This window comes from Triturus cristatus, chromosome 3_1, assembly GCF_964204655.1.
Source record: "Triturus cristatus chromosome 3_1, aTriCri1.1, whole genome shotgun sequence".
Lineage (NCBI taxonomy): Eukaryota > Metazoa > Chordata > Amphibia > Caudata > Salamandridae > Triturus > Triturus cristatus.
Window position 1 is genome coordinate 201,811,870 of NC_140583.1, and position 17,435 is coordinate 201,829,304.

Here is a 17,435-nt window from a genome sequence, read left to right on the forward strand (position 1 = left end):
ACCATTGTGCTTATAATCACAAGGTAGGGCACAGGAGCACCTGAGCGTCTATTGCCAATAATGCTTTAATTCTACAACATCCCAAAGATATGAGTTATATCAAGCAGCTATTATGTTCGAGTGATGCCACGCCTCCCTCAGGGTCCTCCATGTAGGTTTCACCCCAGATCACCACAGAAATGTGATGCCCTCTAGCTTACTACTTCACCAGCCTGTGCCGCTCACACAGAACTGCTGCACCACTACTACGGGATGAATTCTGCATGCTCCCCCTTTTTGGAGGTTACAGTGAGCTTCTCGACGGTGTGTGGGGAGCGCTCTCTCGAATCTGCCCTTAGGCACTGTCAGATGGTGCTCGTATAGGCACAATTAATGACAAGGGCATGCAACTGACCTAGCAGGGCCCACCACAACATTACAGTACCTCTCTCTCTGCAGTAGGTGGGAGAGTGCCAAGTCTTTATACTCCTACACAGTCGCAAGCTGCTTCTCCAGTCACAGTTGAAGAGCTCAATGCGCGCTAGTCAAAGAGCAAAACCTAGGCTTCTCTCCTGGTCAAGGTGGGTAGTGTCACACACAAGCTGCTTCTGATACTGGAGAGCTGCAAGTAGCGCTCCTCACAACATAGATTGCGCTCAACATGCGCTGATGGGGAAAGCGAAGAGCTGACCACGCAATGTCGCTGGGGTATTCAAAGGGGCCAGACTCAAAGTCCCATGGGCAGTTTTAGGCTTTCAAGTGAGATTTTTTTTGGAGGACATGGGGTTCCTCAAATATAAGCAGGCAAGCCAACAAGCCCTTTGGAGAGCACTGGGCACAGGGCAGGTAGTAGTAGACAGGCAGGGCAGCCACATCAGCACACAAGACAGGTAGTCCAAGTGGGGATTCCTTCCTGATAAAACAGCAGTCTGATAGCCAAAGTCAGGAAGCAGCTGGCAGCATGGCAACAAGCAGAAATGCAATCCAGTGAGTCATTCATGCCACCCAACAAGAGAGTAGACAGCAGGGCAACAGCAGAAGAGCAGTCTAGATGAGTCCTTTGAGAAGCGCAGCAGTCCTTTTGACAGCGGTTCAGTCCCAGTTCCAAAGGTGCTCTGAAAACATAGGGTCAGAACCCCTTAATTATACTCCAAGTGTTTTTGATCTAGAGGGTAAGTCAAAAGAAGCCTTAGAAGTGCACACCACTCCCTTTCAAACCCAGCATTGGCTCCAAACATCAGTAGGGGGTAAATCAACCCTTTGTGTGAGGACAGGACACAGCCTATACAAATGTAAGTGTGTCTCACCTCCCTTTCTCCCAGCCCAGGAAGACTATCTATATGCATATAGATACATATACCTCTCCTGTCACACCCAGCCCTTCCTGTGTTGTGGCTGTCTGGAAAGTATGCACAAAAATGTCACTGTCACTCTACCCTAGATGTTGATTGGAGTCAGGCTGCAAAACACCAGAGTTATGAGCACAGAGAAATACCCTCTTTCCAAAAGTGGCATTTCTAAAATATTAATGTAAAATCCAACTACACAAGCAAGCAGGATGTATCACCACTATCCAAACATACCAAACATCGTAATGCTACTCTTTTCAGATCAGGAATTACTACTTAAACACATATAAGGGAATTCCAAATATTAGCTTATGAGAGGAGTAGGCCCCACAGTAATGAGAAACCAAATAAGCTGTTTTCCTTGCCAGGACATGCCACACAATAAAGACACATTTACACTTACAAAGCACACTGCCCATATGGCTACCCAGGGCATACCTTAGGGGTCAAATAGGAGTTTGGGGCTTGGCAAGTAGTTTTGTAAATGCCAAGTGTGAGAAATCAGGACCTGTTTCCAGTGTTCCCCCACTCTTTGCCCCCGTTTTGAACTAGGTGCTGGAATTCTGACTCTGAATGTGGCCTACACTCTGCTAACTAGACCTAGGTCATGTGCACTGATTAAAAGTACGTGGTTAGGTATAATTATAATTGGCAATTAGAGACCCCTGTCAGCCCTCGTATATAATAAGGCTAGGGGATTCAAACTACCTATAAGTCCCTAATATATAATACGGCAGAGAGTTTTAGAGGCATAGTAGATTTCCTGCACTAGAGTTTGCACTGCTGTAATTTGAAAAGCCAGCCCTGCCTTGCAGGCTGCTTTCAAATTGTAATTATATGTACATTCGAATTTGGAATTAAAGGTACTTCCAAAGTAGTAATATACCTTATTTTTACATATAAGTCAACCATAAGATTTCCCCGATGCCCCAGGGATAGGGTGCCTTGTAACTATAGGCAGGGGCATTATAAATTATGTTTTACAAGCCCTGGTGAGGGAAAAACTACCAATTTAATTTTCCCCATTGTAGTGAATGGCTCCATATGCTAACATGGTAATATTTTATTGAAGTGTAATATTTTATAGGAGCCACGTAAAATATACTTCAGAGTATCAAATTAATAGTTAAGATAAATCCAACAACTTGACACTATTAGATTTATAATGACTATAACAGTTATTAAACTTCCTTTTCTGTGAGCGAGCCAAAATCAAGTTTTACAACTGTTCACTTCTAATTGGCCAGCCTCTGCCTAGGCTTACCAGGCTGCTCTAATGAGGTATAAAAAGCCCTGCTAAAGAGACAATGGGTTTCTTGTGGGTGGAGATATATACAGGAAGGAGGTGAAGGGAAGTCAAACTGGTCTTCAAAGGTAGAATTACAGTTTAGGACAGCACATCCTGCCAACCCAGCCACACCAGAGCCCCAGCTATTAGATTAGGGAGAGGTTTGGAAGGGGAGTGTTTAGGAAAATTAGCCACACCAGTAGGTTGGGTAAGTCTGATCCAGCTCCTCTGGAGAGACTTTCTCCATTTTGGATTTTGAGAGAATAGTGCTGTCTGGGACAAGAATAAGTCACACTTTGGAGGAAGTGGTCATACACCTGTGTGGCACCCTGCATCCCATTGGTCGAGGTGACCCCCTGCTTGATGTCCAGGAACACTGTATAAATATAGAAGAGCTGCATAGCTCTTCAATTATGCTGCTTGAAATTACCATGAGAAAAGGACAGCCCTGCTAGAGTCTGGATCTGCACCCAAAGGACTACACTCCGAGGTATTGAATCTGCTGCACAATCTGGTACAACAGCCCTTAGTACTTTGCTTTGCTTCAAGAAGGATTAAGGAATGGACTCCACACAACCTACAGGTTAACGGAGCCCACCTGCATCATCTCCACCAAATATCCCCATCCTATAATGTGTCCAGTGGACTTTTAAGGATTTTGCTAGGTGCAGTGTAGGAATTATAGTCCACACATGCCAAAGACCATCTAGGAGATTCCAGACCCTTGAATTTATTTGTGTTTTGGACACTTTGAGCACTCAAGAGAAACTTCAGGAAGAAGTTCCAGAAGGTTGGACAAATTTGGAGCAACGTTTGGAAAAGCTCCATGAGGTGACTGACTTGATGTCGAGAGTCAAGCCAGCTATCGAGCCTGGATTTCAGGTTCATCCCGCTGAAAGCTCTGGAGCTCTAGACTTCCAGGATTTGACCGGTACCTCGCGGAGAAGCAATCCGATGACAGTGCATCGAAATTGACCTGCTGGATGGGACAGTTCGACGTCGGAAGAGAGTCTTCCAGAATATGCTTCAAGTTCTATGGTACAGTTTTGACGAGACCTCCGCTTAGTGTATCCAACTACAGCTCCATTGCAGTCAGCATCAAACTTTGACTTAGTCCAGGTCAAGCGTGACCAGATGTCCCAAAGTGGTGCTACATGTTTTTAAGCACTAGAAAGTGTTTATTCTTTAACAATTCATATCTCCAGTTCCCTACATTGGATTTTCGTCATTTTGGTGTCTATTTGTTCATACAAATATAATCTATTTTCATAAATCAGAGTTAGGTTTTTATTGTGTGTTTTCTCTTACTTATCTAATGTATTGGTGTTTTTAAATGCTTTACACAAGTGTCTCCAAAGTTACACCTGCCTGCTCGTCACCTGCTACCAAGGGTTGAGCAAGGGAATAAGTTATTGACACCTTGACTGACACTTTTATTGTGTTAGTGGCCGTATTACTAGTGGTAAGTCATTACATATCACTGCTAATAATCCACTTCCCAACACCAAGTCAATTTGGCAGTAGACTGTGCACACAGGCACTGCAGTGGCAGGCATAAGACAGAATTGAAAGGCTACTTCTGTGGGTGGCACTAGCAGTGCTGCAGGCCCTCTAGTAGCATTTAGCTTACAGTCCCTGGGTATAGGGTGTACCACTTTACAAGGGACTTATAAGTAAATTAACTAGGCTAAACAGGTGTAAACAAATCACACCAAGTTTTAGGGGAGAGTGCCCATGCCCTTTAGCATTGTTTAGCTGTGGTAAAGGGCCCAGAGTCATAAAGTCAACAAAAAGAGTCAGAAAAATAGGAAGTAGAAGTCAAAAAGTTTGGGGATAACCTTGCGAAAAGGGCTAGGTCTAACAATTGTCACCTCCCCCGAGTATTGTGTCTGCATGTATCTTGGGTCAGGCTTATTGATCTTAAACCTGTCAGTCTCACCCAGAAAACAAGACTGACATCCGTTAGTAGCTAATGGGAACACTAACCATCCCTCTTGATTGGTGCCTGAAGAACTGTATGAGTCATTGCGAAGTCTATTGTCTAATGTTTCTTCAGTGTAATTTGTGAATTGCTTTCAGTTTGCAAACCGTGCAAATGTGGAAATCTTTTGTGTATTTAAATCATTTACCTTAACCAGGCCAGGACAAAGGTGGAACCCTTGTACAGACAACTGTAAAATGAAGGATGCAGAATATATCAGCTTGGTACTAGTGAGCATAGTTTTCTAAGCCCATGAGGGTGTTAATTTGTAAAGCTAAGACTCTGGAATAGCTGCATTATGACATAAACATTATTTTGAGCTACTCTTAGTAGTGTAGGCAGTGTTACTATGGAGTGTTGGTGAATACTGCACATGGAGTACTGCTTTATGCAGGAAATGGTGACCATAATGGTGAAAAACGAGAAATACACATGGAATTTAAATAAATTCAGTGGGTTCAAATATAGCATATGATACCTTATCCAAAATAATTACATTAGGAACTGGAACAGTGGAAATGTTCACCAGGGAAGGGTCTCTTTGCACTTTGTGTGATCAAGAATTGGGTTTCAAAACTAAGTTCACCATTTAAACAGCAAAGTGTTCTGGGAGACAGTGTCCATTAGAGAATCAAGAAAAAAGACTGTCACAAACCACCCAACGGAAAAGGAATAGTAACGAAATTGAAATCCAAATGTATCTCCATGGTGGGATAAAGTATGTCTTTTTTAGCCAAATGTATAATTCATGCAATCTATCTTGAGGCGGTAGTGGTGACGGGTAAGAATTCCAAAAAGAAGTCGTCATAGTCTGTGAAATAGCCAGAGGTTGTTCAATCTATTTTTGACAGCTCTGGATTCAGGGCCATACACTAAGAACATATGGGGAGCCTCAAGACACCCCATGCCACAGGGACCACCAATTCCCTGGCTCTTGATTAATGAGAAAAAGGGGGCCTCTTGGACCCCCCACTGGCCCTGTGGCCCACCACCTCCCTGAAGCAAAAAAATATATTTTAGTGGGGAGGCCTCAGGGCCCCCCAGGCCACAGGGACCACCACCTCTGGGGGCCTCTCTCTCTCTCTCTATATAAGTATATATTTATAGAGAGAGCGGCCCCAGAGCTGGGTGTATTTAAGGGAAGGGGGCATGCAGCCTCCTTTCCTGAACCTTTTTTGGCCAAGGGGACCCGAACCACCAGGGGGTCCAATGTATATATTAAGGGGATAGGGCCAAGTGACCCTACTCCCTGACCCTACAAAAGGCCCTGGGGACCCCATGCCGCAGGGCCATCAGTTTAATTAAAAAGGAGCAGGCTACAAGCCCCCCTCCCTGTGCCTTCAAATGCCTGGGGCCCCCATTCCTCTGGACGGGATCACTTACTGCATCCGGGAGAGCCCATCCCTCTGACACAGTAGTTTCCCTGCCCGCACTACTGCGGGTAGGGATACATGTGTGTACTCCCATCTGGTGGGAATATTTTCAAATCTCTCGCCAAATGGGAACAAACAATTTGGGGTCGATTCCGATCCGTTAAAAAAATTCCCCGTACGAATCGTATCCGGATTTTTTTACGTACGAATCGTACAAGTCCCGTACAAACTGGTAAGTACGATTCGTATGTGAAAAAATCCATACGAATCGCATTGGAAAAATTCCCCGACACGTCCTCGGGTCGGAAAAAGTGTCCGACACGTCCCCGGACAGTTTTACGTACGAATCGGGAAACTGAAGTCCGAGCGCGCAAGTACGATCCGTCCCGTCCGTCCAAATGCACAACCGTATGGAAAAAACACCGTACGGAGCGAACTCCCATAGCAACCATGGAGACGTCCAAACATGTGCCCGAATACGTGCCGAACACCCCCCCAGCCCACCTCCCCAAGTACGCTGTACCCCCAGCCCCCCCATGTACGCGCCGTACCCCCACCCCACCCTCGTAAGCACGGAGCGTACCCCCACCGCGTAGGTATGGAGCGTACCCCCACCCCGTGTAGATATGGAGCGTACCCCCACCCCACCCCACCCCGTAGGTACAGAGCATACCCTCACCCCCGTATGTACTGTGCGGACCCCCAGCGCATAGCACTGGGGGTCCGCACCGTACCTACGGGGTAGGGGTACGCACTGTCCATATGGGGGCTGGGGGTACGGAGCGTACATACGGCGGGCTGGGGGTACGCTCCATACCTACGGGGGTGGGGGTAGGCTCCATACCTATGGGGTGGGGGTACGCACCGTCCATAGGGGGGCTGGGGGTACGGCGCGCACATACGGGGGGCTGGGGATATGGCGTGTACATACAGGGGGGGCTGGGGGTACTGCGCATACATACGGGGGGCTGGGGGTATGTGCTGGGGGACGGTGCGTACATACGGGGGTTGGGGGTACGCACCGTCCATACGGAGGTGGGGGTACGCACCATCCATACGGGGGGTGGGGGTACACACCATACCCCCGGCACCCCGTATGTACGTGCCGTACCCCCAGCCCCCCCTGTATGTACACGCCGTACCCTCGGTTCCCGTATGTACGGCATGTACCCCCAGGCCCCTACACCCTGCCCGTGCCTGTACGCACCCTACCCCAGGCCCCTACACCAGCACCCTCTCCCAGCATTGCGCATGTACGAGTCGTAACAGGCCATAGCAAATGTGAGCACTGTACAACAACATGGCCGATGTACACACCGTACAGACGCGAAAAACACACGTACAGAACCAGGACACTGCAAAACACCACAAGGAGAGTCAATTCGAATCGCACAACACCACAAAACACGTCCAACAATCCCAAATACATCCAATACACTGACCTGCAACAGCCAAACCGGTAAACAGAGGCCCAAAACACAACCACTCCTTATAACACACCCACCCAAAGTTCAAACACAGCCACACCCACAAATGGACCAATAAAAAGGGCCCACACACACAAACCATGAGCCTTTGCAACAGACCCACTGCTGCCAGACCCCACAGACAACCCACAGCACCATACTTGAACCTTGACTACACCTTACACTTGCACACCTTCACACAACCACCTTCACAAACACCCCCTCATCACATTCACACACACACCTTCACAACCACATACACACACCCACAACCATCCACACCCACACCCCACACCATGCCCACAGACAAGAATCCAAAGTTCACAACAGCGGAGCTGGAGATCCTTGTCAACGAAATCATCAGAGTCGAGCCACAGCTCTTTAGAACATTGGTCAGACAGACCAGCATAGCAGAAAAATCAGCCATGTGGCAGAGGATCGTCGGCAGGGTGAATGCTGTTGCGGCCATCAGAAGGACCAGGCATGAATGCCAAGCCAGGTGGTACGATCTGCGGAGGACGGTCCGCCGCAAAATGTCTGACGAATACAACCAGGGGAACATCACTGGAGGTGGCCCGCCCCGCAGACAGGTACACTACCATCCCTGGGAGGAGAAGGTGATGCGCACGCTGCCGCCGGTGGGAGTACACGGAGTAGAAGGAGTCGCCGAGCCTGGTGAGTACACAAACAACTCACCTCACATGGGGGGAACCGCATCAACAACCCAACTCCCAATAATGCACGCAACTACCCCAAAGCCATCACCCGACACAACCACACACCAAAAACACGCACATGCCACTAGCGGCAACATGCCCCATGCACCAAGCAAGGCCATGCCAAGTCACAGGCCACACAAAACACCAACACAAGACAGGATGTCCGTGATGCCGGGAGGGTGGGCCTCCAAAAAAACATTGTGCAACTCAGAAGCAGACACCAATGCCCTCAGCCCATATGGCCTAGGGCAGAGCTATGCAAACAGTGTGTCCCGACACTGTACTGTGTCGCCTGCAATGGTGGCCGCGTTGCAGGATGACATGGGTATGAAGGCCCAATTTGCACATAACAGCAGCTAATGAAGAGGCATCACTGTGAAAGAGTGTCAGCACACACCGCCGCAGCAGCGCAGACTCCGAGACACTCTGCCCAATGGGCGCCGGGAGATTCTAAACAAAGCCACATGAACAAGCCAATGGCCTTTGAAAGACCTGCAAAGTATGTGTGCCCAGGAAGCTGGGCTGAGGTGACAGAGGGTGACAGACAGACGGAGAGAGAGGGAGAGAGAGGGAGGGAGACAAAGGGAGACAGAGGCCGACAGAGGGAGTTAGACAGAGGGAGGAGGGTGACAGAGGGAGGGAGAGAGGGAGACAGAGGGAGACTAAATCACACTTGGGTGGTGTGGGCATGTCCGCTCGTCAGCAGGTGGACTGTGTGCATGTTGACAAGGTCTGGCAGTGCGTGAAACACCCCGTTTTCGTTAGGAAATCACTGGTCCATGTGTCAAACTGTGCACGAGTAGATCTTTGCTGCAGGCACACACCTAACCTTACACCCAGTATACCCACTCAATGTGTTTGTTAGAACCCAGTCACAAATGCATAATAGATATGAAAAAGCACCATCTGCCCACGTACAGTGCAACACGTAAGCCGGTTCTGCATCGCTCGCTAAGCACGCTCGCTACACTGCTCACTGCGTTAAAAAATGATGCAACAAAAAAAGAGTGTGTCACACATAGGAAAAGTGTTGAAAGCTGTGGCCAAGGGACATACCCATGCACCATGCACAATGCACAGGGACTTGCCAAGTACAGACAAGGTAGATGACACTTGGCCCCGCTGTAGACAGCACAAGGCAATCCTGTGACCACTGTACACTCAAACACCAACTCCACATGCCACCTACCTACCACAGGAACTCACATTCACTGTCATGCCAGCATGCACCATGAGGGGATAGACACATCACCTGGTAGACCCAATGACAAATCACACCACACCCAACAGCATGCCCGGTCACACCCCCCACCCCCACCCCCCTTACACAAGCACACGCCCCCGGGGCAGCCAACGCAAATTGGCACTCCCACAATGGATATGTGACACAACAAGACCAATCCATAGCCAAATAAGCATCCCAACACTCATTAGACAGGCCAAATAACCAGGAGTACATACCAATCTGTCCCCCGCAACATACCCATCCACAAGTGCACTGTGAGAGGAATGTTAGACATATCCAACTACCCAGAGGAACTGTGCCAACTTGAGTATGTATGAAACATGGATGTCGCATGAAACACCATTAACATTGTCTCTCTCTCACACACAGGGCAACGTCGTCGATCTCCCCCCAACATTGGGGGGAAGAATCACAGGACCAGGATCGGCGTGACGATGAACCCACCGGCAGCGACGACTCTCACCACACCGTGGATGACCCCGACCAACCTGGCCCCTCTGGTGCCCAAGCACCTGCAGCACCTGCGTCAGGTACAACTGTGCCAACCACCACCCCCATTCCTGCCACATCCCAGGATACACACAGGAGCCCTGCTCGCACACAACAACGCAGCCAGTCTGACCAGGAGGGACAAGGTACTCCGGGCACCCAGGAGGAGGCAGGCGACCCCGCAAATGCCATCCCTCAGGGGTCCTGGAGACCCAATGTGCCCACAACGGCAGGCCAGGCTCAAGTGGGCAGGGGTGGTGGGAGTGGAGGACGGCGGAGGCGGGAACCTGACCAGACAGCTGAGGAACCGGTTATGTCACACGTCCGCAACATCCTGGACACATACCGGCGTGACACCAGGGGCATCAGCCAGGCCGTGGAGACCCTCAATGAGATTAAGAACCTGCAGGCCGAGCAATATGCCAGTCAACAGCAACACCAAGGACGGATGGAGGCAAGACTGGCTGAGCTCGTGGCGGTGACAACGGACATGACCCATGTACTCCGTCGGATTGCCAAAAACATGGGCAACCCTCCCTGTGCCACCAGGCAAAGATCACCACCAGCCACAAGGAGGGATCAGGAGGAGGAGGATTCGTCCGACGGAGCATCACAGACATCATCACGGCCTGCTTCTGAGGGTCCCCGGAGGAAGGTGGGTCGTCCACGCAAAAGACCGTGAGAGTCAGCGGACCATCGCCATCTCCCAGGTCACCTGGCCTGGCACCTGGCCCTCTGGCGCAACAGCAGCTCATCCAATGACATTCTCTGCCACATGGACTTGCTGGTCACTGTCTGACCAATGTTGACAAAGACTGTGGCATGGACTCTGATGACTTCCAATGGCAAGGATCCCAACTCCCCCTGTGAACTTTGGATTACAGACACCCGGCGAGCACCACTTTACATCCCCCCAAACACGTACCCCACCACTAATAAAAATCATAGAAATCACGAGATGATGCCGTCATTTTGCATTATTCCATAACATGTGTGTGTTGGAAAGTCAAACCATGCCTGAGTTTTGAAGTAACTCCAACCATGCATACCCTGGGGTCTGAGTCTGGCACAGGACACACATGGGTCACAATGTATCATCCAATACAGACATGGAGCACCATACTCACCCGTGATGGGCCCAACCAGCTGAGGGGGTGCCTGCACAACTGTGCGGACAGACCCATTTCAAAGAGCAACAGTCATGCGCAGAGGTCAGGGATCATGTGGAGTGTCCTGGGGTGGGAGTCCCAGGTATGTGTAGCCAGGTGGGAGAACTATGTCCTGCATGCTGGAGTCAGGTAGATGTGGAGAATAGTGGCCAGGCCAAGGTTGGATGCATGGAGATGGCACAATGGGGTCTTGGATGACAGTGCCACAAGGTTGTGTTGCGGTTGTGGTCGTGAGGCTGCATCCTGAGTGTGGGCGTGGATTGTGAAGGTTATCCTGCAGCTGACAGTGATCCATTGCAGCTATCTCTGTTGGACGGTGATGTGGCTGGGTCGCCGGATGTTGAAGCAGAGCTGTGCAGATGCACACTGGATGTGGTCAAGTCTCATGGGAGTTGTAACGTACTTCTCCGTAGAGTGCAGGGTAGGATTAGACACGGATGTTGTAGTTGACCAGGCGGATGGTCTGTCTTGCCTTGGGGTGGATCGAACTGTGGATCTTGTGCATAATGCAGAGTGTGCTGAAGCCTGAGGTACAGATGCTGGTGATCAGCATAGCACATGTGAGCAAGCAATCCATGATGCACACCAGCTCGTGTGCATGGACACTGTGTGCGTGTGCAGGGCCCTTGCGGGTGGGACACAAGCAGTTGACCCAGCTGTAAGGGGACAATCCGCAGATGAACACCTCAGTCGTGTACAAGTCCAGCATCAGGTGGCCGACGTTCAGCCATCTGCCAATGGATACCATGCATTATTCAATATGAGAACTGGCAAGGACTGCGTCTTTGGGGAGGGTGAGGAGCACCTGGCTGTCAATGATGATGATGATGAGATGCAGTGCGCATGTCATGGTGTAGAGGGGGATCCTGGACACATTGTAGACTGACACGCTGAGACATGATACCTGTGCCATGTGTCCCACAACGACACCATACTACATGCAGAGGCCTGGAGTACCACACCCATGGCCATGTTGGGGTACAGAGCCAGTGAGGAGTAGGAGGGACATGACCTGGTTGGTGTGACAGGGCCTGGAAGGCGTGCCAGCGCTGTGTAGGCAGTTGGAGTTGCACACTCATTATGCAAAGGTGTTGTGTGGGCGATGAGTGCATGCCTGAGTGCATGCAACAGATGTATTGGATGGACATTGCTTGGTGGGTGGCCTCAACATCATGGTGTAGCGTGATGTGGCACATGCAAGGACATGAGGCACATGCAATATGCACGTAGCATGTGCAGATGGTCCAGCCTTTGCCACCGCAACTGTGTCACACACAAGCAGATTGCACCAAAATGAATGGGTGGAGGGAGGAAGTGGGGTGTGTCTTAGAGGTGTGTGTGTGAGGCCAAATATAGAAACTCTGTGTGCCCTTGCTGCAGGGCCTGCAGCAGCATGCGCCATGTCCTGAAAACCATGCCACAAGTTGCACACAAACACAAGCATGTCAGAAAGGACTACTGCAAAAGGTGTATGATAAGGAAGGAGTGTCTGGTTCAACATGGCACACACACAGACAATGGATGCACATGCAGCAAAGTGGCCGTTGTGGGGACTAAGATGCCAAAATACCTACACAGCCATGTACATCATGCACAATACATATCATAATCCCTGACAAACAGCTTGCATCTTGCTACTCTACACATAGACTCATATGCACAATCTGTGATAACTATGCTAGACATGCCGCATGCACAGTGGCAAGAGACCTGCATTGACAGAGATGAGGCACCTTGGAGGCTGAGGGACACCTTTATTAGTCATGTTTGCCGGAAGGCAAATGCATCTATATTAACAGATGCACAGGTCATGTGCATGAACATGTGGGACCTACACTGGCACCCCCCTTTGCACCACAGATGCAGGAAATCCATAGAACTGGCACACAAGTGAGGGGTATGAGGCAAACACCCCGTGCTGCTCACGGAGAGGCTGCTATTCCCCATTGAGCCTCTAATGGGGATGTCCCACACTATTTCAACCGGGTGCATCCCGTATGTTTCCGAGGGAAGTGTTACACACATTGATGCCTTCATCACATTCCACAATCACATTACAGATGACTGTCACCAAGTGTGACTATCAATTCAGGTGAATCCAGCTCCATGTCATGTGCCCCATGGTGATTCTACATGTATGCAAAGTAACCAAACATGAACAGGAGCAGTGCACACACATTCAAAACAAATAGCACACCCAAAAAGCCGTGCTGCATCCCTTAACCTAAGGTGAATTTTCGACATGTCCGTGCATGTTACGCTGATTCAGCACACGTTGCTGTATTCATGAGGAATAGCAGGAGCACAACAATGCCACCAGCAGACAGCATGCGCAAATACCTGGGGATGAGAGACACACAAGAAGTGAGCCAAAAGAAGCACATCTGCATGCATGGGCATGTACTCGACACGTATAAGGTTGTCAACATGCTAGGTGAAAATAGTGTCTCAGGAAAGACATTCTTTTATTACACCATCACTCGAGTGATACATCCAAACACACCTCTGACTCACTTGCCATACATGCAGATGGACCCACACATTGCAACACATGCCACACAAGGCTCAATGCGTGCACACTCAGACACTGCAATTCACCACTAAGCAAAGAAGTTGCGTATGAGCCGACTCCGGATGTCCTCTTCCTCCTCCTCCTCAACATCACTTGCCTCGTCACCAAGCCCCTCATCCTCCACGGGTGGATGTTCCTGCTCATCCGGATCCAGGATGAGTGGCACAGCTTTCTCCACTGCCATGTTGTGCAGCATGCAGCACACGATGAAGATTTTGCAGACCTTCACCGGTGCATATGGGAGTGCGCCGCCGGTCTTGTGGAGGCACCGGAATCGGCTCTTCAGGAGGCCAAAGGTCCTCTCTATCACTCGCCTGGTCTGCCCATGGGCGTTGTTGTACCGGTGATCGGCAGCCGTTCTGGGGTTGTGGAGTGGCGTGATCAGCCATGGCATGTTGGGATAGCCAGAGTCCCCTACATGGAAACATCATGGACAGAAGTGGGTCAGGAGAAGCAGTAAGACAGAAAGATGACGCTAAATACAGGACTAACAGAGTATACCCACCAACAAGACATGCTCGTTCGTTGCGCAGCTGCAGCATCATTTCAGGCACCCTGCTACGCCTCATGATGTAGGCATCGTGTGCTGATCCTGGAAAACGAGCACAGACATGGGAAATCACCATGTTAGCAAGACACACCACAATGGCATTAATGGAGTGGTAATGTTTGCGATTACGAAAGGCTACCTCCTGTGCCTGTGGTGGTACCAAAGCCACATGTGTCCCATCAATAGACCCAATGACATGGGGGCATCCCTCCCAGGGCATAGAAGTCACCCTTGACACCTGTCAACTGCTCAGGAGTTGGGAAATGAATAAACTCATCCAGGTGAACCAACATGGCCTCTAAAAAATCATGCAGGACACGGCTGAACATGGTCTGGGACATGTCACCAACATGAGCTATGTGGCAAAGAAATGTAGGGCTGCCATCACCTTCATGATGTGTGTCAGTGCAGTAGGATACCTGTGCAGCGGTTGGAGGTGTGGTGCCAGCCTTGCAGTCAAGTTCGCAATCAACCGTTGGGTGAAGCGGTAGCGGCGTATACAGTCACGTTCACTCAGGGCAGCCAAGTCTGGCATTGGTTGGGGGAGAGGCGGAGCCCTGCAGTAATTTGGAAGGGACGACGAAGAGTGAGTACAGTACAACAACGATGTCAATGTACTGAGCACATGTTAAACAGCCAATACACATATGCTACATACAGAGTCAGGTCTGTGCAATATATCCTGGACACGTATGCCAGGCAGGTGACACTCCTACCAAGAGCCAGCTACAAACGTGGATTCTCAAGCTCAACATGACATGGCATGAAACTAGCTGTGGGCCAGTGTAAGTGAACATGCAGACGCATTACAGGAGTGACAGACATCCACATATGTGCAGAAGAAGGATGTTTATCATACAGACAGGTTGTGGAACACTAGAGGCACAGGTCACATGTCCCTCATAAAAGGACAGACCACACACCTTGCCATGAAGGGGTACATGTCAAGACTGATCACACATACATTGATACTACGCAGATATGTCCTTGTCTCGCAAGTCCATGTTCGATGCATACATACACATGTTACGTCTGATTCCACATGTGTCCTGGTGTGCACAATAGTGTGCCATGCCCATCTACACACAGGCACATGTTGGATGCAGCAACTGCAGATGCATTTGACAGCACACCAACAGGAAGCTTATTGGAACACATGACACACACATGACATACTCACATCATGCAACGCCGGTAGTCACATGTCAGGTGCAATAATCCGTGTAGCTGGCATCAGGGGATAGTTGCGGGTGTTGGCGACTGTGCCATGCCAGTGACGCATTGCTCAACAAGTCTGTACTACATGCATACATGTCAAAGGTGTGAAGGGGATGTGTGGCACATAGTGCACCATCACACATGACATGTGTACGCCATAGTGATACGGCCCCTACACACACGTGTACGGACCGTATCCCTATGGCTTACGCCTACGGCAACACTACCATAGTGATACGGACCCTGCACACGCGTGTACGGACCGTATCCCTATGGCGTACGCCTACGGCAACACTACCATAGTGATACGGACCCTACACACGCGTGTACGGACCGTTTGCCTATGGCGTACGCCTACGGCAACACTACCATAGTGATACGGACCCTACACACGCGTGTACGGACCGTATCACCATGGCGTACGCCTACGGCAACACTACCATAGTGATACGGACCCTACACACGCGTGTACGGACCGTATCACTGGAGTAGTGGTGCCCTAGGGGCGTGGAACGCACCGTACCTGTGTGTGTATAGTGAAATGACATAGGGGACACATGAGGGACAAGTATAAGGGCCTAAATGCATGCTGGTTGTCATGGAGACCGAGTTTCCAGTTCAAATTATTCATCAGGTGGGCAGCAAAAGTCGGTTGGAGACAATATACAATGTTGCCAAGTGGTTGTTGACTTGACATCATGCTCAATTTTTGAATCATGCAAAGGCCCTCACTGGGGAAGGTTTAAAGGGATTGGAGGAAACGTAGGATGCATATGAGACTGACCAATCACTCTCTACACCTGTATATGAAACAGGCCAGCAAGGCCAATATAAGGCAGCCAGGTCCCATGAGAGAGCACTTGCCTGCACAACCTTTTATTCCACACTACTGCTGCTGCTTGTGATTCCTCTGGCACCATGTCCAGGTCTGTGGAGAGGGCCCAGCCATTCACCCTGGAGGAGAATGTGGCATTGCTGGATGTCATCCTCCCACAGTACCCCAGCCTGTATGGGAGACCAGGGGAGCAGGTGAGTGCTGACTCCACTAGCTTAGACTGTGCCCCTTTTTGTGACAGTCACTTCTGGCATTGTGTCCAGGTGTGACAGACATGCAATGTTCTTTAGAGTGGGTCCCGGGGGGGGGGGGGGACGAATGGCTCATGTCTCCCATGCAGAGCATGCTGTAGTACATGTCTGCACTGCTCACTTGCATAGTGCTTACTGTGACAATCACTGCATGGTGCATGCCATATTCAGCCTGGCTAATCCTCTTGGGAATGTTGTTTCTCCAGTCCTGATGTGATTCTGTGTTCCCCCCAGTGTGACAGGTGACTGTACCCACAGATGTGTGTGAGTTGAGTGTACCTGTGGTGAGAGTGTCCAAATTATGTGTTCGTCCCCTGTACATTGGTGTGTGTGTAAGTCCCCTGTCATGTGGGTGAGTGTCTATGTGGAGTGTTGCAGACCAGATGCATGAGGGATGCATATACCCTACCCATCTGATGTGAGCAGGGAGCAGTGCTGTGTGTTTGACGTGCTGGGCTAGCCCAACACCTGTGACACCCCCCAGTCAAGTGGCACATGTGCAGAGTGAGGTTTGTACCCGCAGTTGCCAATGGCAGGTGATTGTCCTGTGCCTGTGTGTGTCTGTGTACTCTGCTGAGGTTGCGTCAGTGGCCTGGGGCATGTGACTGCTTTGAGGTGCTGCACATAATCCTGGTGTAGCTTGTGATGCACAGTGTGAGCCAGGATCATTGATTGTGTGGCACACCTCATTCCACCTGTGTACTTTCAATGCCACGTAGTGCATTTGGCCTTCCCCAGTGAATAATATCCCTATGACAAAGGTGCAATGAGTTGGCTGCATACTATACCCTGTTCACACCAGCCAAATTGTTCAAATGTGTGTCTCTGTGATATGTAGCAGGTGTATTGATGTTGTCTCACTTTGTCATCCTCACAGGTAGGCGCCTATGCCAAGGGGGAGATCTGGAAGGAGGATGTCAGGGCCGTGAGGTCGGTGGAGGGACGAAAGC